The sequence below is a fragment of the Paramisgurnus dabryanus genome, chromosome 20 (genome assembly GCF_030506205.2).
Source record: "Paramisgurnus dabryanus chromosome 20, PD_genome_1.1, whole genome shotgun sequence".
Classification (NCBI taxonomy): Eukaryota; Metazoa; Chordata; class Actinopteri; order Cypriniformes; family Cobitidae; genus Paramisgurnus; species Paramisgurnus dabryanus.
Genome location: NC_133356.1, coordinates 11,705,818 through 11,727,736, shown reverse-complemented (window position 1 = coordinate 11,727,736; position 21,919 = coordinate 11,705,818). Strand labels below are relative to the sequence as shown.

The 21,919-nt window shown below is 37.6% G+C and overlaps 1 protein-coding gene and 2 long non-coding RNA genes across 8 annotated transcripts in view; 2 read left to right on the top strand and 1 right to left on the bottom strand.

Annotated features, from left to right (window-relative positions):
• Nucleotides 1-21,919, top strand: part of macrod2 (mono-ADP ribosylhydrolase 2) — a 690,444-nt gene that overhangs the window by 535,862 nt on the left and 132,663 nt on the right. The gene's annotated exons all lie outside the window — the stretch shown is intronic.
• On the top strand, nt 8,514-10,385 carry LOC135786828 (uncharacterized). Its single transcript, XR_010547002.2, has 5 exons — nt 8,514-9,086; nt 9,627-9,720; nt 9,819-9,951; nt 10,034-10,135; nt 10,246-10,385. It is a non-coding gene; the product is annotated as an uncharacterized lncRNA (long non-coding RNA).
• On the bottom strand, nt 10,306-11,841 carry LOC135786829 (uncharacterized). The gene is made up of 3 exons (XR_010547003.1): nt 11,331-11,841; nt 10,843-10,900; nt 10,306-10,440 (listed from the first exon to the last, which is right to left on the bottom strand). It is a non-coding gene; the product is annotated as an uncharacterized lncRNA (long non-coding RNA).

Genomic DNA, 21,919 nt, shown 5'->3' with positions numbered 1-21,919 from the left:
TAAGAAAAAATAAGAGTTGTATTTTAAGTTTGTGATTTGTTTGGGTGTATGTATGCAGGTGTATAGTGGAGCAAATGTAAAATAACACTTACATTTTTATTTACTGTTTTTCCTTCGGCTGCATTGTGAGCGAGCGAGTGAGAGAGAAATTGACTTGCCGTCCTCCCTTTATTTTGTCATTCAGCAGAGGCCGTTCGGGGCTGGGTGCTCCTGTGGAGAAGGCCACGGTGTCTATGTCCCATTTTTGACGCCTGGAGGCCTCAATTACTATTTATGTGCTGATCTTTGACAGCTTACTGCTGCTTGACGCACACACACTTGTGCCAAGATATAAGACATTTATGTTCTGAGTTCTGTCTCTGAATGAGAAAATTTGCTTCTCAGGGTGTAAAATACGACAGGGGGGGAAGGTCTGTCAGTCAGTTCCAAGGTTTACTCTGTCTGTCAGTTCCAAGGTTTAGTCGAAACTCACAAATCTCAGTTACAAATTCTTACTTGTGCCTTATTTTAGTCTAATAACCAATCAAACAAATCATTGCTGGGACATAAACATTAATTTCTGTAATTCCATTTTTTGTCTTGTGTTTTTCCCTGCCTATTTAAATTAATATGCCTGTATGCTGTTATTTCTGAGTAAAAAATTATGTAATCCAAGTAGATTTTTTTTTTTAAAGTGAATATTTTTAAAATATATATTTTATTAATTGTGTTTTTAAAGCAATAACATCCGTCTAAAAAAAAATCATTATTTATTTATTTGTTTGTTTATTTTTTTATTGCCTGTGCCATTTTTTTCTAATTTACTGCTTTCTACACAAAATCCTGCATAATGTAAAAAACATTCTGTAAAAATATAACCTTAATATCGTTAATATTAACTTGGTAAGACCGTATTAAAGATTGAAATCAATGGGAAAATCAGGGAGTTAAATAAAACTTACATGCATCTAATTTTAAAATTAGATTGAGATTTTAGCCTGGATTTCACAGACAGAATCACATTTGTCTGACAGACACATAGACTGTATAAAATAATGGATATACAGTAGTGTTTGTGAAATAACCTGTAGGTTTCTGAGGAGTATTTTTGAAGCCCTAAGTGGGCGGGGTTGGCCATCATCATATTGGCAGTGCGTCACTCCCGAATAACCAAAAATGGTCAAAGAGGCAGAACATGGGTGGTGCTGAGATGCCTTGTTTCTGAAACCACACCCGCCTAGCTCGACAGTAGTGACATCAGCGCCAGCCCCCCTGTCACTCAAGTTACCATGCCCTTAAATGATTACTCCACTTTCTTAAAGGGGACATATCAAAAAAAAAAAAATTCCTTGTTTAAGTGCTATAATTGGGTCCCCAGTGTTTCTATCAAACAAGAAAATGTGAAAAACATCAACCCAGTAACTTAGTTTTGGTAAACCATTCTCTGCAAGCATGTGAAAAAATATATCATTGAAATTTGGTTCTCCTTGTAATGTCAGAAAGGGATAATACCGCCCCTTAATCTGCACTATCAAACCACAACACTGCCATTTAGTGCAAAGATCATCTTATTTGCATTTGCACACCCCAGAACGGCACATTTTTACTTACACCTTCCCATTGGCAATTTTAACTGGTATAATAAATTATTTATAAGGTATTTTGAGCTAGAACTTCACATACGTACTTTGGGGACACCAAAGTTTTATTTGACATCTTAAAGTCTTGTGAAATGTCCCCTTTAAAAAAATCCTGATAATTTACTCACCCCCATGTCATCCAAAATGTTGATGTCTTTTTTTTGTTTGGGATTGACTCCCCTTTGGAGCCTGTGTCTAGTGTCAAGTCAATAAATTGCAGTTTAAGTCACTTCCGTGTTGGATTCATGAGAGAGACCAGAATGTTGCAGCTTGGACCGACGTGGTATGCATTGTTGTTGTTGCCTGGAAAGAGCTTCATATTCTTCAAACTTCCTGCTTGAATATTCAACAAATAAAATAACAGCACTTGCTTGATAACAGCCGGGTAAATAATGGCAGAATTTTCATATTTGTGTGAACTTTTCCTTCGAGCAAGCCATAAGTCTTCTTGCATTCGAAAGAAAGGTAGCTTTCCCTCTGCCATCAAGGGTAATGGAGTCCTCAAAGTGTAACATGAAGATTAAGGGTCCCATAAATTAGAGAAGAACAAGCATAAATGCAGGACAGCCAATTTATATCCCCATCCAGAATAGCTGATGAAACACTCCTTCACTACAAGGCCAGAATATAAAGAAACATTTTAGAGTGCCACCGTGCCCGTTTAAATACAGATACCTAAAAGTATTTATTTAAAGCTTCAGTGTTATTTTAGACTTTTCCTTTTTGTTTTCCAACTTCGGCAAACTAATTGGACAGATGTTGGTCAGTTAATTATCAACCACTAAGCTGAAATATGTTACATTGCAGGAATAGATGTGCTTTGATCGTTCAAACTGTCACATACTTTGCAATTTAATGACAACCATTTCTTATTATCAGCTGTTACTGGAGTTGTTCAATTTAAATGTACTAATAACTTTAAATTGTGCATGCAAAACGTATTTTCTGTGCCCCTTACAAAACAGTATTAGGGTGATTCTCACGAAAACTTGGTTTTAAAAATGTCAAGCATGAAAATGTAAAAATTGCTTAAATTTACTTTTTTTCCCACCAGACATTGAAAAACAAAGTCTGGAGTAAATGGGAACATTAATTTAAACACTTTTACTTATCATTTAACACTTTTTGTAACATAATTTAAAAAATTAGTCCTAAAAAATCTCATTACCGCAACAGTCAGAAAACATCAACACTGACATATTTTCAAAATGACATGACAAACCTGAAAGAACATAATTTGGAGATTCTTTGGAGTATTATGCTTCTATTAATTAAATTAACATTTAACAAGCATCTGTTGCGGTAATGATAATCAAAATTTCGTGTAAGCATTCTGACAAGACAATATTTCAAATTAACTGTAAAAAAATGATCTTACCTGGTAGCCATCTTGAAGTAACTGGTCTATGAGCTTGGCCTTTAAAAATCAAACTTTATTAAAATTCTGTATGTGTGCTTAAACTGTTCTCAAAAAGTGTTGCGGAGGATGAGAACATCAGGCATGGACACATAATTTTCCTAATTTTTCTTCATTATTATTATACATGAATATTCAGTAAATATTTTTTTCTGTCATCTAAAGTAGTCTAGCAAAACATCCATTTATTTTTAGTCTAAATATTTTTGTGTTAATTTGATTAAATTACAACAAAACGCATGTTCAAACACAGCTGGGCACATTGCGGTAATGAGAATTTCAACAGAAAATGAGATAAAATTGACAAATTATAAATTCTTATGTTGAAATCACACATTGTGCAAGGTAGAACACAGTATTGTGTTAATTCTGATGCTTTTTAATATTACTATATTACACATTTTATAGCTAAAATCATTAGTGCCGTGGTGTTTCAATGGTTTCGTGAGAATCACCCATTAGTAGGCTGGTTCATAATACTTATAATGTAGTAGGGCTGCTTAACAAGTAATTGCAACTAATTGTTTGCAGAATAAAAGTTTTTGTCATATAATAATTAGATGTATATATAAAAACACAAACATGCACGTGTATATTTAAGAAATATTAATATGTGTATATACATTTTTATATTTATATATAATTTATATTATGTATTATATTATATTAGTGGTACTAATTTTACTGCTGCCTTAGCATGAATTGCTTGTTACACCATTTCTCAAATTGTGACTTTTACATATAAGTATGCTCACATTTTAAGTCTTTAACATTAGATGATATCTTATAAGTGTTGTGTATTTTTAAGGATGAATACTGCAATGCTGGTGTTAAGTATTAAATCAAGCATAAGCATAGTGAAAATTACATGCTGGTATAAACATGCATCTGTGTCCCCTTTTAACCTCAAAGTTTGACAGAGCACAACTGTAACTTTAAATACAGAATATTACCGAATTCTGCTTTTGCGCTGTTAAAGACCTCTGGAATGCTTGAGCAAGGTGGCAATTTATTTTAAAATAACGTAAAGGACTTTGAACATTTCTGAGATTCTTGAAGTAGGTCTTAGTTACCAGAGGAATGTCTTGTGCTGTTTGACAGGGATTCCTATCGGCCTCTTTGAAACTACTGACAGTTGACAGGTTTTTGCTATAGTGCTCATCTTTGCTTTCACTTTTACACAGTCCTTTGATGTTGGTACATAGATCCAGACTAAGTTTGAAATTTCTTTTAGTTTAAATTAGATTTCTTAAAGTTCTAGCGTTCGATCGGTTTCTCCAACTAAAGTTAGATGCGAGGGTTTGCCTGTTTGTTTGTTTGCCACCCAAAGCTGAACACAAACAAATGCCCTGCGAGGCATTTAGATTATGCTTATCATTGTCTCGCCGTCTCCATTTACCTCTTACGCGGACCGAAAACCTCCTCATCCCAGACGCATTACGGGTAATCACCATCCTAATAGATAATTTTGTTGCGTGGCTTTTGTGGGCTCTGGCGTCATTACTGCTTCAAAGAAAGCCTTCTGAATGGGTTATGTCCTGTTGTTAGAATCAATGAGCTGCGAATTATTCCATATAGAGTGAGTTAAAAACACTGAATAGGACCATGCAGATAGCCTCGCAGTTAGAAGACACTGACTAAAAGTATTGTGAACGTGTTCTGTGTGCATATGAAGCTACATGCTTTAGTCCATATAAACTGCCCTTTGTGTTAGATGTGATATAGGTTTTATTTGCTCTTTAAATTACCACCACAAAATGAGTTTAATATACAGGTAGTATGTATCTGTAGTATATCGGTGCTGGATTTACTTACAATTAATTATAATATTAATAATCGCCTTGTTCTTTCTTTATTCTGGTCTAGATTCTGTAATATTCTAGCTTACTCTTAAAATTGTGAGTAGTGTTTGCTTTAGTCTCAAAAATCTTAGTTTCTTATTTCTAAGCTGCTTTGCATTAAGGTGTTTGTGTGAGGGGGGGCATAAAACTATTTCATGCATTCTGACTTATTTTCACTGTTTAAGAGTTGGATTCCTCATGCTAAACATAGGCAAACTGTCAAAAAAGCAGTTGGATGTAAAACAGATTATTTCTTTGCCAAATGCACTTCGCCAGGGTTTATACAAGTTTCTGAAGTTTTTTTTTTTCGAACATGAAAGATTTATATAAAAAAACTGTTGCTTTATTTCTTTTATGGGCAATTTCAGTGCAGGAAGTATAGTGGAAGTCCTTATATGGGCACTTCAACCTGAATAGCGCACATACACTCCAAGGGGCTGTTTACACTTGGTATTAAGATGTGTTTTCATCGATCGGATCACAAGTGGACGAGAGAGACACATTACGTTTACACCTGGTATTCAAATCCGTCTCTTTTGTCCACTTTCGACTGCTTTTGTCCTGAATACTGTGAGGAGGCGGTCTGTAGAGACGGTGGGCGAGTCTCTCTGCTGTCATTCAAACGCGAGCGGGAGTAATTATGAGTTTATATGGATGCAAACTAATATTATGTCAGAGTCCGCTGCTTGTTTAGCAAGTATACATACTGCACAGTGTTTTGTACATTTATACGTTGGAGCTTTCTCTGAATTTTCAGCGCAATTGATGAAATAGGATTGCGCAACTTTCACGCTTTCAAAACGAAACTACGGAGATCAGCGCCGCTTTAGTTTTATCAATGAAAGGCTAAAAATAGCGCTGTTCACCGTATGAAACGTAAAACTAGTGTTTAAAACCTCAGATTAGATAAATGGGCGGAGAGAAGGCGGTCGCGTGTGGCTGTTCGAACACATTCAACCACATTTGCGTTCCGCAACTCCAAAGCGATCCGATCAAAAGTGGTTTCGACTACCTCTGGATGTGGTTGAAAAGTGGACGCGTTCAAAACGTTTTGAACACTGTTTACACCTGGCATTAATGTCGTCCACTTGTGATCTGATCGACAAAAACACATGTTAATGCCAAGTGTAAACAGCCTCCAAGAGATAGCATGTAATCAACGTCACCAAAGAAATGGCTTTTTGTTTGAAAGGGAGATTTAGGCTTGTTCAGCTTTCCAGAGAACCCAGCCTTATGGAAACAATCCGGAGAGTTGTGCGTGTGTTTGTTTAACGCTAGATTTTGTGGAAATGGGGCGGTTATTATACATTATACAATTATACATAGATGGTGCGAAAATGTTTTGTGTGTTGCTTGCTCATGACTTGCTCTGCCCATTGTACACCTTCAGGTGCTTGGGCTTATTCTGAAAAAATCGGCAAAGCTGATTTGTCTTTTAAAATCTGATAAAACAACATTCTCTAGATGAAGGATGTAATACTAGGTACTCAAGATTAACATGAGATATACAGAAACGACATGTTTAACGTGAGCTTTAAAGATTCATATAACGTATTGACCGGACTATAAGTCCAACCTTTTTTATAGTTTGGCGGGTCCTGGAACTTGAAGTCAGGTGCGAATTTTATGTCAAAATTATTTCATATGAACCAAGAGAAACCATTACCGTCTACAGTCGCGCGAGAGAGTCCGCTCTATGCTGCTCCTTTATTTATGTAATTCAATGGATTCAGTGATGCGGAATGACTTTGGGACCTTTTTGAAATTGATTTGGGTTATCGTGTTAATTTAGCCTATTCAGCCTCCAAGGTATGTTCTGTATGCTATTGTGTATCATGTAAATAACGGTTTATGTTACATGTACTTTAACATGTACAGACACCTATTCAGCCTGCTGTTCTGTGCTATTGTTTAGTTGAAATCTTGCCTTTCCAGATTAAATGTCTGTTCTTCAGCTTGGATTTTGTGAAATCATTTACTAAATAAACGCGACGTTTAGTCCAGTGCGACCTACATATGTCTACAAAACGCATTTTTGACTGATGCGACTTATACTTCAGAGCGACTTATAGTCTGGAAAATACGGTAATAAAAGTTTTAAAAACGCGTGTAGGCTTTTACCTTTTAAAAAGGTAAAATATGTGACCCTGCCAATGCTATTTCATGGCAATTCGTAAGTATTTTACGAGGTGGCTAATTAGTATTAATTCGTACGACCACATTCGTACGAATTTCATACAATTTGCTTTAACCCCTGTGACGTTGGGGTTATTGTTTTTTATGATAATCGTACAATCGTACGTTTTTGCTTGATTAACTTTGTATGAATTTATACGAATTAGCTATTAAAATATGTACAAATTCTCGTCATATCAGGCTGGACCGTGCCTGTGAAAACCAGGCTAAAATGTCGCAAACTATTTATGAGAATAGGAGCATCAAAGTTTGTATTTAGTCATTGATTTGAATCTTTGCATGGCCTTACTCAGTCAATATTAAAGATATCAAGGTTATATTTTTAAGGTTATAATTTAGACAGATTTTACACAGAAAACAGTAAATCACCAAAAAATTACTTTGCAGGGTCAGACAGTATATGCTTTGGTTTATAGGGAATTCTACTTTGATAGAAAATGAAAGTGTTAAGTGCTTTGTGGCACTGTGTAGGCTGTTTAGAAGGGCATTGCTTTAACCATTTACAACTTTATTTTCATCTGCCCACCTTTAGTCCCCACACATTCTTATCTTATCTTCCCCTCACAGTCTTTCTTCACTTATCAGCGCTGTCATTCTTCATAAGTGCCACGCTGGCTAATGAAAGCGTCGCTCCGGCCGAGACTAAAAATTGAGTCGTGTGCGCTTCACTGCGAGTGGAATGGAGATACAGTACACCGAGTGATTGAGCCCGGCCCGTGCCAGCCCTGCAGCTGCTGGAAAGCAGAGAAACCCAGTCAAAACAAATTAACAACATAAAGGAAAACGCTTTTCAAAGGTCAAATTCTTTTCCCTCTATTTTCCTTTTCCACATGTCTCCATTTATTATTTACTCTCGGTGATCCTCACTGTTATTGGACCATCAAGCTGATGTTTATTTCCTGGGTAAATGTGAAATGAAAGCCGCTATTGGTGAAATTGTTATTGATATTTTGTTACTTACCGAACCCACAGCTGCCTCATAAAAGAGGTCTTGGTATTGTTGCCCGGCTGGTGGTTGCATCAGCCTGTTGAGGTTTTTTGCCAGTAGGTCATTGAACTTGAGAGTAAAAATGACAACGGTTGGTTAACAGCAGCCCTCTTTTGTAGTAGTTTTGATAAAGGCAGAATAAGATGTTTTGTAAACTACACTGTAGATAGCAGGAGAAAGCTTTAAGCAACCCAATTATAGTTTAACCAAAAATAATCTACAGTGAGCAAATGACTTAAAATATTAAATCATTTTTGGAGAAAATTAATAAAACATTAGTTTTAATAAGGAGGCTTATATTTAAATAAATTCAAGGTGTCTTGTTTGCTTGCAGAATGATAGTTTATAGGTCCAATAAGATAATTGTTTCATGCATTAATTAGTATCACCTTTCATGGAATTTATAATTATCATGCAAAAGACTTCCATTCATCTTTTTTAATTTACTTAAAGAGCACCTATTATGGGATACACGTTTTTAAACATCCTTTTGTGTGTAAGTGTGCATTAGTACATGCTAACGATATTCAAAAAGTACATACCTCAAAGAAAACGATGACGCGAGTTATCGTCTCTAACGTTCGAGGACTACAAAAAACACTCGGATTGTAGGCAACAGTTTACTTCCTGGGATTAGTGACGTAGATAAGACCAACATTATCATAGTTCAGCCCTCTCTGCTTTGCTTGGGTACGCCCTCAAAGACGAGGGTGGGGAGCGCCGAGTCAGAAGAGAGCTAAAATGGCGGAGGTTGGGAGTCCCTGCTTTTACTCTGTTTGCAAACTCTTGTTTCATTGTTTAAGCGATTAAATCTCTCGAGTAGACGCTGTCTCTTTAGATGCGAGGGCAAAATAGCACTTTATGGACTTACACAGAGGACATCATGTTTAATACGGTTCCGGAAAAATCCAGTCAGAAGTTGTTCACGGAGTTTTCACAATAACTGCTTCTCATGAACCAAAGCTGGATTTGCGCGAGGTCTCCTCTTGAAAGTTGGATTACTGTGCACTTCTGGATCACAGGCTGTAAGTATTCACGTTTATTATTTGCCTTTTACTGTACGTTACGTAACCGGAGATTAACATAATGTGCGTGTAGAGCTAAGCTTGCAAGCTAATTGTCTTGTGTTGTAATACTGTATTTCATAAACAACGTAGGCCTACCATATTTACACACGTGTATGTTGAATTATGCAGACTATCGTTTTTTTTATCGATGTTGGTTTAGACATGTTTACAAACTTGCTAAGTTGCTAAGCTAAATACAAATACAAATGCCAGCTAAACTGTTACCAGTAAAATTTGTTCTCATGATCAAACTCAAGAAACTCTAAGTACAGATGATTTGTTTAAAGTTATATGTATTTTACTGTTGTATTTACTTGAAGCTTTCTTAGATTTTGAAACGAAGTAAACACGTAATGTGTGTTGCTAATGTTGGGCCATGGAATATGTAATACATTAACGTTTTAATGAATAGTCTAACGATTTACAGTCATGGTACTCTATTGTTATAATATGTCTTTTTGACTGAATACATGTTTGTTTTATTTGTCTATATCTTAGATTCGCAGCTGGACACATCCTTCTACACTGTATGCAAACATGCAACATCATAACACACAGTACAAGGAGTCAGACTGGCATATGAGGAGCAAAGGTGTGTAACACACATGATGTATTTAGCTAGTGAAACCACTACCAGTCTTAGATGTATAACTGATGATGACAAAGTTTTTTTTCTCTGCATAATCATAGGAACCCAGGCAGTAGCATCGTTTCACATGTTTCCATCACCATCATCAGTGGATGCCTTTGCCGTCCGTAGCCTGAGATTTCAGATTTGCAGCAAAAATTTTTTGATTTTCTCATTTATTGGAATGCTGTGCAGGTATATAAGTATTTTAGTAACTTTGTTAAATAAAGTAGTATTTACTTTTACAATAAATTAATTGCTTGTTTATATTTTACAGGTATGTGTACCTTGCAGCCATCCATTACAATGTCACCAAGCCGTAACAAAAGCAGGAGGGAAAGTACAAGGCTATGTTCCCAAAACACACAAGTGACATACCGTAAGCAGTAATGTTTTATTTCAAATACATTCATAATTAAAAACTTAATGTATGAAGCAGGGAAATAAATGATCAAAACAAAAGATTTATTGACTGCAATATTTCTACAGTTATGTGGAGGATGTGATCAGGCTTGTGTTTGATGAGGTATTTGAAGATAAGCTGAAGGAAACCCCGATTCCAATGGACCTGGCATCACAGTTTGAGAGACCTTCAAAGGAGGACGTGATTGCATGCCATCTTCAGTGCAGGGGTCATCGAAAGCCAAAATTGTGACCGATCTGATCAGGAAGCTCCAAGCGTATCTGGAGAACAACACACGACAGGATGATAACCTTATAGTGTCGTCTTAAATAGCACCAGCTGACAAAGCTTTGATATGCCATTTATCTGAATAGATAGCTGTAAGAAATGAATTGAAAAATTTTTGAAACAAGAGCACAATATGGTTACTAAAGTATGTTTATTTGTATATTGTTTAACATTTAAATATATATTTGTAATAAATAAATAAAACTTTTGACTGACTATTATATTTTCTTTAAAGTTACATCTTTTGTTCTTTTGGGTATTTTGTTACTATAATGATACTTTAGTGTTATTGGTTTAAAAATGTAATAAAACTTAATCTAGTCCTGCACGTCAAAGGCTTATAGTCGGTACAATAAATGTTCTGTGTGTAGGGATTTAGACAATTTGTGCAAAACCTGGATGATGAATCACGCAGGTAAGAGGCCCTGGAACCTGTTGCATTCTCCTTAAAACCTAATAAGTAAAAACATAGCACTTATAAGTAAGCAGTTTTTCATAATAAAGTTTCCCATAGTGAAATAATGTAGAACATTCATTTCAATTAATACTTTCTTTGTGCTACATTTGGTGTTTCCATATAGTTTGCACAGTGATATAGTATGTAAACAGTCTTTTATAATACAGTTTACTATAGTAAAATAATGTTAACAAATGAAATAGTTTTATAATCATTTCAACAAATACTTTCTATGTGCTACATTTGGTGTTTCCATATAGTTTGCACAGTAATATAGTATGTAAGCAGGCTTTTTTAATAAAGTTTACTATAGTAAATAATGTTAATAAGTGAAATAGTTTTATAATCATTTCAAAAAATACTTTCTATGTGCTACATTTGGTGTTTCCATATAGTTTGCAAAGTAATGTAGTACGTTATAATTACCTTTTGGATGTCTTTGCAACACATTTTCGTCTTCGTTTAGCATTCTGGCAGAGCTAAGGACACCTAAAAAAGTTAAATCCAATCGCGTTAATTGACGGAGATCGTTTATATCGTAACGCCGTCTGAACTCTCTGGATCGAGCTTGAAGTGGTAAGGCAGTACAGACACCATCGTTTATAGAGAAATATAGCGCTTGTTTACGTTGCCTGTGACTCTCAGTCAGAACCGGAAAACCCACGCGTAGTCAGGGGCGTAACCTTTCAAACACACGCCGAACCCAGTTGACCAATAACAGTTGAGTAGTCATCTGACCAATCCGAATACACTAGACATTTTGGGAGGCGGAGACAGGAACTAAACCGAGCGTTTTCCAGACAGTGGGAAATCGGTGAGGTATGTAAGCAATTTATAAGACTCACAGTGCATTAGTTCAAGTTTTAATAACATGTATGTACTATGGGATATTACAATAACGTGCTAACGTGCTCATTTATTAGCATAATTGGTGCTCTTTAATAATGTAGTCATCATAAGACATCAGTTGAATATATATTAACAAATTGGCGGAAAGCATGAAGAAGATTTCCCTCAAGAGCATAATTGAAATCCTCTTTGAACTTTTTAAAGTGTGATATTTTAATATTATGACTATTCTCAATGGTTTCTCTGCCAAAGTCTTTCCATGGGCGTACTCATACACATCAAATGCCTTGAGGGTCAAACGTTTTTGGGAATGGATCAGAAAATGTGTGCCCAAGCGTGTTTGACCCCCAAAGCCTGGTTCATTGAAGAAGAATGAGCGGTTCTACCATGCCCAGGCTTGGTTTGGTTAATTGCGCCCTGGCCTGCATGAAAAGTGTGAGCACAAATTGCAGAAGGTGAGACATCAGATGTGCGACATCCGCCTTCATAAAAACATTTTGATGTGTGCAGCACTGTGCTTGAAAATGTGTGAGCGGCATAAGCCAGAGATCGACTAAGCAATATGTGAGTTCAACGATTTGCGCAAGTAGATTACATACAAAGTCAATGCAAAGACGCGATCAGACGCGTCCTCGTGTGGGACAATGCGAATGCCTGATATGGCTGACCCATTACTGCGAAAACACGCGCTATGCACCTCAAACGCGGTTTCTCCCAAGTTGAAAAATATTTAAAGGAACAGTATGTAAGATTAAAAGAAGAAAAAAAGAAATGTAAGATTGTGGCCAAAACTGGTATTGCAATCACAAAACTTGTGGCTAAAACTGGTACTGCAATAACACAGCTGGTGGCCAATACACAAAATGACAAGCGAAAAATGTGCATGACACAAAGTTCAATCCCGCAAGTAATCTAGAGTGAGTAACGCCATGCTACGCGTTTGTTGTGTACGTCGCATTAGGCATGTGAGAGAGCTGTGTGTCACCGCATTCCAATTGACTAGAAATAAAAGCCACAAACTTAAAATAACGATGGGCTCAATTGTTCTGAAACATTTTATTTTCTGTTTTCTTCAAAAAAGTTACATTCTTTTCGAAATCTTTTATTTTTAAAACCGTAATATGTATGGTTTACCATAGGTTGTTGTTTAACTCTTTCCCCGCCATTGACGAGTTATCTCGTTAATTAAAGGCACACAAGGCAAGTCTGAGTATTATTTCTCTACTAGCTCCCCCTAGTGTCTGGGAGTAAATGCTTTCTATATATGAGACTTTACGAGACTGAAGGACACCGGGTCGGATACAGTGAACTTGCAAGTGGGGTATTCTTCCTACAGACGGTAGGGGCGGGCGAGAGAGTCTTCATTCATCATGTAATGAGTCATTTAACCATATACCGACTTACGAAGATGATTTATTAACATAGAAATGCTGCCTTGTGTCCCTTTAAGAGAAAATGTGACGAGAATTTTCAGTGTTCCGCAATACCGCTATTATCCACCAGGTGCACTAACACAACTTATACAACCCAGTAGTAATGCCTCACGTGAAAAAGAAAGAACTCTGGGTATGTTTTAAGGATCGCCCTGCATCTGATCTCATTCAAAAGTCCTTCACAAAAATTTTATTAGCTCAGCTTTTTGCTAAAATGTAGTGTTTTTGAAAAAACCTACCCATATTTGAGAGGTGATAAAAAGAGAACTAATGTAAAAAACTTTTTTTGTTTGAAAGCAGAGGGTCTGTTCTTTCATTTGATATATTGTATGTTTATATATTTAAGCAGAAAATTTTCTGGAGGCATTAAACTTTTGTGAATATCATAAAAAATGCTAGCGCTGCCTGGCAACTTAAAAAAAAAAAAAAACCGCTGGCGGGGAAAGAGTTAAAGGTAAGTGTAAAAGTTCAAATTCTGCATCACAGATCTGCGTCAGCCAGATTTCTGTAAAACAAGTTGTGACATTGTTTTTTAAAAGTATATAGAGCACTTGTGTTTTCTCTCTATTTCTGTTGAAATTGATAAATTTGGTGAGTGTTTAAGCTCTTAGATCTTTTAACTTGTCCTGCAGTCCAAAGAAGCATTTTCACTTCGAGACACTTGACACTGACTTAAATGGCCGAACCTATCGACCCAAACATCAAGATGAGAGACACTGGCATACGGCAGCACATCACCATTGTGACAAACAGAGCTGTAGCTTTAAAATCCCATAGCTGTCCTTTAAACTGGCTGGGCTTGAAGTCTGTAGCTCGTGTGAAGAATAGCGTTTAGCCACCATTACTTTTACTGACCTTGTGTCGACAGTGCCAGGACAGAATGTTGTGTTACAGTAAAACTTTTGGACAGTGATGGCTGGATGGCTGTTCACTTCCAACTTTAAGTTAAGTTTAGTTGATCTTGACAAATTCCTGGTCATTTATTTTTTGCGCTGTCTCCAAAGTTGCCAACTTCCTCAAAACTTCTGATACGGCATAGTCATAGTTGAAAAGAGTTCACCAGCCGTAATGAACCTGCTGTGTTCATTACTATTTTCTTTCTGTACAAAATTAATATGAAGGAAAGAAAAGCTATGTTTCCGTAATGAACTATTGTGAGAGATGTTCTCGTTTCATACAGTGAAGTTTTGTGTCTTCCCTAAGCGCAGAAAGGAAACACGTCGGTAATGCTGATTAATACGGTGGCAATGTTTTGATAGCGAGTCGTGCTTTGACTTTTGCCATTATTCACGCCTCCCAATCGATTCAGCCTGGTTCTGTCACAGAGACGAAACTTGACTTTTACTTATAATTAAAGCAATCTAGATGCAAATCAGGTCAAATATGAACGGCATATTGTGTTATGAAGCTTGCCATGCTCTCGGGAGCGCGGTGCTATTACTGGCCGTCCTAATCAGGGATGCCACACACGCCCTCCCTTGCATATAAATACCAACCCTCACCTCATAACACACAACGTGCTTCATATGCATACGCACCCGAACGTGTCAGATATTCCTCTCCTGCTGATTAGATGCGTTCATAAAGTCTTAAAGCTTGTAATTGTCAGACTCAGAGCCGTGATAGCTGTGTGCATACAATCACAGCTGGGTTCTAATGTCAGCAGATGCCATTAAAAGCCATTATCCTATCAAGACTGTTTCATGAAGACTTGCATAACCATTATGGTACAGTACAGATGCATAAGTCCTCATAGCTTTCCTGAGAGTGAACGATGTTAGGCTCAAAATAAATCTGTGAGTCTTTGAAATGAAATGTCTTTGTAGAGTGCAAGTTTATAGCTCCAACGATTCAAATTATACTGATGCTTCAACTCAGATGTCTGAAAGATGCACATGTGTACGTGCTTGTGTTCTTGTTGGTTAAATTTAGGGATCAAATTATCCTTAATCTATCTAGATAGCTTTCACTGTAAAATGAAAACATACCTAATGCATTAAAAAAAACAGAAAACAGGGCCTTATACATGTATACATCCGTTGTAATGGACAACGAGTGCCAATTTGTTGCTTTAAAGGGTAGTTGAGGTTTATTTTTAAAGCCCTTGGTTGCAGTTATCCCATTCTTTATCTTCAACCCAGCATTGGGTTGAAAAGGAACAAATTCAATTTATTCCATGGGGGGATGTTTCAACCCATTGTTTGGCGAAATGTAAACATTTTTGGGTTCATTTAACCTAACGGCTGGGTTTATCCCTTTTTGACCCAACGCTGGGTTGAAAATAACCCAGCGTTTTTTAGAGTGGAGTTCGTTTGCCACGTGTCAGCTTAATCTTTTTGTGGATTTGTCAGAATTGCTGTACAGACTTTGCATATAAGGCTGCTATTAAAGAATGGACTAGTTAAAACCCATATATCACATACTTTACCTATGTTGTCTATCTGGGCCTTGGTGAAACATATAATAAGAAATATACACTCACCTAAGGATTATTAGCAACACCTGTTCAATTTTTCATTAATGCAATTTTCTAATCAACCAATCACATGGCAGTTGCTTCAATGCATTTAGGGGTGTGGTCCTTGTCAAGAAAATCTCCTGAACTCCAAACTGAATGTCAGAATGGGAAAGAAAGGTGATATAAGCAGTTTTGAGCGTGGCATGGTTGTTGGTGTCAGACGGGCCGGTCTGAGTATTACACAATCTGCTCAGTTACTGGGATTTTCACGCACAATCATTTCTATGGTTTACAAAGAATGGTGTGAAAAGGGAAAAACATCCAGTATGCGGCAGTCCTGTGGGCGAAAATGCCTTGTTGATGCTAGATGTCAGAGATAATGGGCCGACTGATTCAAGCTGATAAAAGAGCAACTTTGACTGAAATATACACTCGTTACAACCGAGGTATGCAGCAAAGCATTTGTGAAGCCACAATACGCACAACCTTGAGGCAGATGGGCTACAACAGCAGAAGACCCCACCGGGTACCACTCATCTCAACTACAAATAGGAAAAAGATTTGCACGAGCTTACCAAAATTGGACAGTTGAAGACTGGAAATATGTTGCCTGGTCTGATGAGTCTTCTGTTGAGACATTCAGATGGTAGAGTCAGAATTTGGCATAAATAGAATGAGAACATGGATCCATTATGCCTTGTTACCACTGTGCAGGCTGGTGGTGGTGGTGTAATGGTGTGGGGGATGTTTTCTTGTCACACTTTAGGCCCCTTAGTTTCAATTGGGCATTGTTTAAATGCCACGGCCTACCTGAGCATTGTTTCTGACCATGTCCATCCCTTTATGCCCCCCAGGTACCCATCCTCTGATGGCTACTTCCAGCAGGATAATGCACCACGTCACAAAGCTCAAATCATTTCAAATTGGTTTCTATAACATGACAATGAGTTTACTGTACTAAAATGGCCCCCACAGTCACCAGATCTCAATCCAATAGAGCATCTTTGGGATGTGGTGGACCGGGAGCTTCGTGCCCAGCATCAACTGCAAGATTCTGTCTTATCAATATGGGCCAACATTTCTAAAGAATGCTTTCAGCACATTGTTGTATAAATGCCACATAGAATTAAGGCAGTTCTGAAGGCAAAAGGGGGTCTAACACAGTATAAGTATGGTGTTCCTAATAATCCTTTAGGTGAGTGTATAAAACCCCTTTAAGTAATCTCGTTCAAATAAATCTCATTGGTTAATAGCTTTTAAGTACTTACTCATTTTCTGGCTCATAAATATCTTTAACTTGCAATTAAAGTAAAATACTATAGTCGTTTTTTTTTTGTCCAAGTGTACTTGGTGAAATGGGAACATTTTATAGCATTGTGATTTGTCACCATTGTTTTTAGATAATACAAAACTTGGATTGCAGAACTCATTTTTAATGCACAGACATTTCGGTCTGCATCGAGAGGCTGATAATTACAATCTTTATCATTGCGAGTTAATAAACATCTCTAGATTTAGCCCGGCCCTCGATCGTGTTTACCCTCTGCATTTGGAAATCCATTTTCATTTTGCATCTCAAAGCTGCAGCTGGTTTTCGGCGCTCCGTGTCACACGAGAGGCAGGGAGAGCACGGAAAGTGGCGAGCGGGAGAGGAGGGCCAGCCGAGATTGAGAGGCTGCGTGTGTATTTGTGTTTGGCTTCCCATCACTTCCTATCTAATTACCACACACACATCATTAGGAAGATCCAAACAGCAGCACAATACACAGGGAAACGAGTCATTACCAGCTAGGTGGGAATCAATTAATGCCTCATTTTCGGTTTCATTGTGCACATTCTAATTAAGCAGGCAGTTTGGAAAAACAGCCAGGCCTCTTTTTCTGTTTTCTCACAGACACACGGGCATGCTGGCAAGAAGGACTGCCATTTATTGCCACCAATGGTTATTAAGTTAACAGGATTGGAAAAGCAGAACTAAAACTCATATTTGGGTTCCCTAATTTCTCAGGATTGTGTTGATGGTTGACATTTAGATTTTTAATTGTAAAAATGTCTTGTAAATGCTGTTAAGTTTACTAGTTTCATTTTATTGTCATTGCCGTCTAAAAAGCTGGGCTATTTTCTAACCCAGCATTGGGTCAAAAATGGATGAACCATAGCCATTGGGTTAAATTAACCCAAAAAAAGTTTATATTTGACACAACAACGGCATAGGTTAAATTACAACCCAATGGCAAATTTTAAATTGCCAATTCATGTGAAATATTTATTTGGTACCATACCATCGCAATATTCTCCAACATAAAATTAAATAAAAGTAATATTATGCTGTAAAAAAAAATATTTACTTAATTTTTTAAGCAAATAATAATAATATAAATAATAAATAAAATGTAGAATGTGTAAATTAAATATTTTGAAACACACAAGACTCTTTTGATCTGTTTACTTGTATTTTTTATTTACATTTTGTTTGTTTGTTTATGGATAATTTTATGCATGCATAATTAAATGTTTTTTTTATTCGTCAAACATTAAGCAGCCGTTACAAAGTCCACATCCAAATAAATTCAAATGAAAGGTGTGAATGGGGCGGTTAGAGGTTAATGTGATGATAATTACGAATGTGATTTCCTCTTGGCTAAGAACCTGGAAATTGAAAGAGGGGGATGGATACGGTGTGATCATATCTAATGCATTAACTTAATGACGAGATTTGGGCTGTGCCATTCTCACGCTTTATTAAACCCAGCGTCGCTGTCATCTTCCTCGCCAATTTCATCCAGAGGTTGAATATGTCACTGCTTAACCAAACGCACTCTCCCATGCCTTACCATTCCTCCTTGCCTTTTTCTCAATTGACTTCATCTTGACTGAGGTAACATGTTTATATATCTGCTTTTATTTGCCATGCTTGATTAAGCGGAACCGATGTGTGAAAAAGGTTTAGAGCGAACACGAGATGGTTTGAAAGCCGATCGTTGAGGCTTAAGGAATAGCGTATGTAACCTTGAGCACTTCCTGTTTATGCCATCACTGCCGCTGAGGATGATGGGAGTGGACATCTGTCATGGGGTCACAAGCGCCAGCGCTGTGAGCTTCTCTGATCTCATTGAATAGCAGCCTGCAGCTATAAACCTGGTAAATCACAGATGCTCGGTGAGAAAAGGTGTTATTTTATTGTTCCAGATACAGTGTGTCTGGGGAAAGGAGAAATTTGATTTAATAATAAGCCAAATCTTTTCTCAAGCTATGAATTCTCCTGACTCACATGAACATCATCTAATTTGGCCTATAAAGCGCCTAACGTTATATAATTCTGTTCATAAGTCAACATTATTTTACAGGGCTTTATTAAAAGTGACTAGTCAACTAATCTTTTAAACATCTCACTGACCATTTAATGAGGAAAATATCTACTTATGCACATCTATAGCACACATCTGGATAAATCATGTTGTGCAAACCAATATTAAAGAAGGCCTATATGTTATAGGGCGCACTCACACTATCCAAACCAAACCGCGCTCGGGCGCGTTTGACCCCCAAAGCCTGGTTTGTTTGACTAGTGTGATCGCTCTGTTCCGTGCCCGGGCGCGGATTGTTTAATCGCGCCGCGGCCGGGTTGCAGAGCTGGGCCGGAGCGAGGTTCACTTGGGCTCAGGCGCGGAAGGCTGTGGTGTGAGCGCAATCGCGCCTGAGCGCGATTCAAAAGGTGAAGACGTCAGTTGCGCGACCACTCACGTTCATCTGCCTCCGTAAAAACCTTTTGCTGCGAGCAGCGGGGTAACGTGAATGTCCGAGCTGCACACGTGACAGATCAACTAAGCAATATGATGACATGTGAGAGGGCTGTCTGTAATCGCACACCAAATGCCTCAGAATAAAAAACACAGACTTTTCATTACGGTGGGTTCCAGTGTTAAGAGAGAGCTTTACTTCCTGCTTTTTTCAAAACAATCGCATCTTAATGACGAAAGCGCGCCCGGACTCGGATCGATAAGAAGTACAGTGTGAGTGCGTGCATCTGGGAGAGTAGGGAGGGGTGACAATCGCGCTGGGGCATGGTTTGGTTTGGTTTGGATAATGTGAGTGCGCCCATAATATCATGACAATGTGAGATAAGACCAAAGTTTGACAAGTTTTCTATAGTGCTGCGTTTGTTCAAAGCTCAAATGCATTCTGCTTTTATTTGACTGTTTGCACTCTATCAACTTTTTGCCACCTTCTCATGTATCAGCCTCATAAAACTTGAGATGCAATGTTTAGTGCTTTTCATATGGAGGTCAGGACAACTCATGATGCGTGTGCTGCTTGTGAATCGACACCTTGATGTGAATCATTTAAAGAGCCTCTATAACAAAAACCCCATTCACACAGACCTTTGGTCCCAGAAAATACCCGTAAAATTTCCAGACAAGCGTCTGTGTGAACACAAACTCGTCCCGTTAATCTTCTGGGATCGTTGGCGGAAAGAGGACCTAGTCAGATACACGGAAAACCGTCTGTGTGAACAAGAAGCCGAAACAATGCCGTAATGGGCGTGTCGAAGTGAGGACGCCGCGTCATCACAGCAAAAGTTATGGTTAAGCTTCTTAAAACGAGAGATAACATGCATATAAACATTCACCATGAGAAATATTGCAAACTAGATTGAAACAGTTATCAGGAAATGATAAATGAGACGCATAAACAATGACGCACGTGACGTAGTGAGGACGCGCGTGTCATGGCAACATGAAGTTGGTTCAACTCTTTAAAATGAGGGATTAACAACATTCACGACGAGAAATGTCAGCAAAATGGACTGAAGCAGATATCAGGTAAGTTAGCTCATCACTTACTGCATTGAAACAGAGATCCTTCAGCAGCATAAAAAAATATCATGTCACATACTCATTTGAGCTATAATAAACGAAAATTCGCCTCGCGTCATCCCAACAAGATATATCGTTCAGCTCCTCAAAATGCGGGTTTTAAATGCATATAAACAATCACAATGAGAAATGTCTGAAAACTGGATTAAAGCAGAGATCAGGGAGATCATCAAATATCCAATCAGAAGCTGAGATCATTCACCAGCATTAGAATGGTGCGTCACGCGCCCCTTTATAATCTTATCATAAACAAAAATGCACGCCACGCGGGTGGTTTCTGGAGAGAGAAATAATAAATAATATGCAAACTTCAGACGCTGCGTAGAAGAAAGGACGGGACTTTCAACAGATCACGTGGCTTTCCGGGACCATAGATGCCGGGTAATCGTGGCAGTGTGAATGAACAAAAAATCTAAGGATTCCGGAAAAATCCAGGATGCCTTTCCCGTGTATTTTCCAGAATGTCTGTGTGAAAAGGGCTAAAATGATATACAAATAGTAATGCCAGCGTTTAAACATTGCTTAATTTTGTAGTATTACTACTGTAAACACTTAAGTATTGGTAACTTAAATATGTTTAGCTGGGCTACTGAACTTGCATTTAAAATTGAAGAGCACCAATTGTCCGATTTCCTTTGGTGTGTAATACATACCCCAAAGTAAACGATGACATGAGTTATCATCTCCAACATAAATCTCTTTTTTTGGACTGCAACAAACACACTGATTATACTGTAGGCAACAGTTTACTTCCTGGAATTAGTGATATAGACAATAGCGACATTATCATAATTCCTCCCGCTTCGGACTCACAGCCTATAATTTAACTCCTGTTAGCAACCGAATCTTTCAAACATGGTAAGGAGCGTCACATTTCCAGCTGATGTCAGAGGTATTCAGGCCAATCACAACATAAAGATTAGCTGGCCAATCAGGGACACAGAGCTTTTTAAATCCATGTTAAAAAAAATCTGGAGTTTTTTTAGCTGTGAAATAGGTGCTCTTTAACCAAAAACCTTACCTGGTTCATGTTGTTTTCAGCACCACCCATTTTTCCAATAAACACTGCTGGCACAGAAACCATGCTTTGACAACTAACCAAATTACTTGGAGCCCTACCAGTCAAATTGCCTGTATTATGTTCAGTCATATGCATATTGCATAATGCATGTGTTGTTTACTACCAGTAAGCAGACCTATACAGTTGCATTTCCAGATTTACTATTGCATACCATTAGCAAATCTAAGTCCAAATTTCATCTCAGCAATGGATACTTTTACAGGCCTCCTCTACACCTGGAATTAACATGTGTTTTATATCTGTATAGCATCATCTAGCCTATTTTCAGCTATATTTAAGGATATGATAGAAAATGCACAAAAGTGATCCCAGGTGTT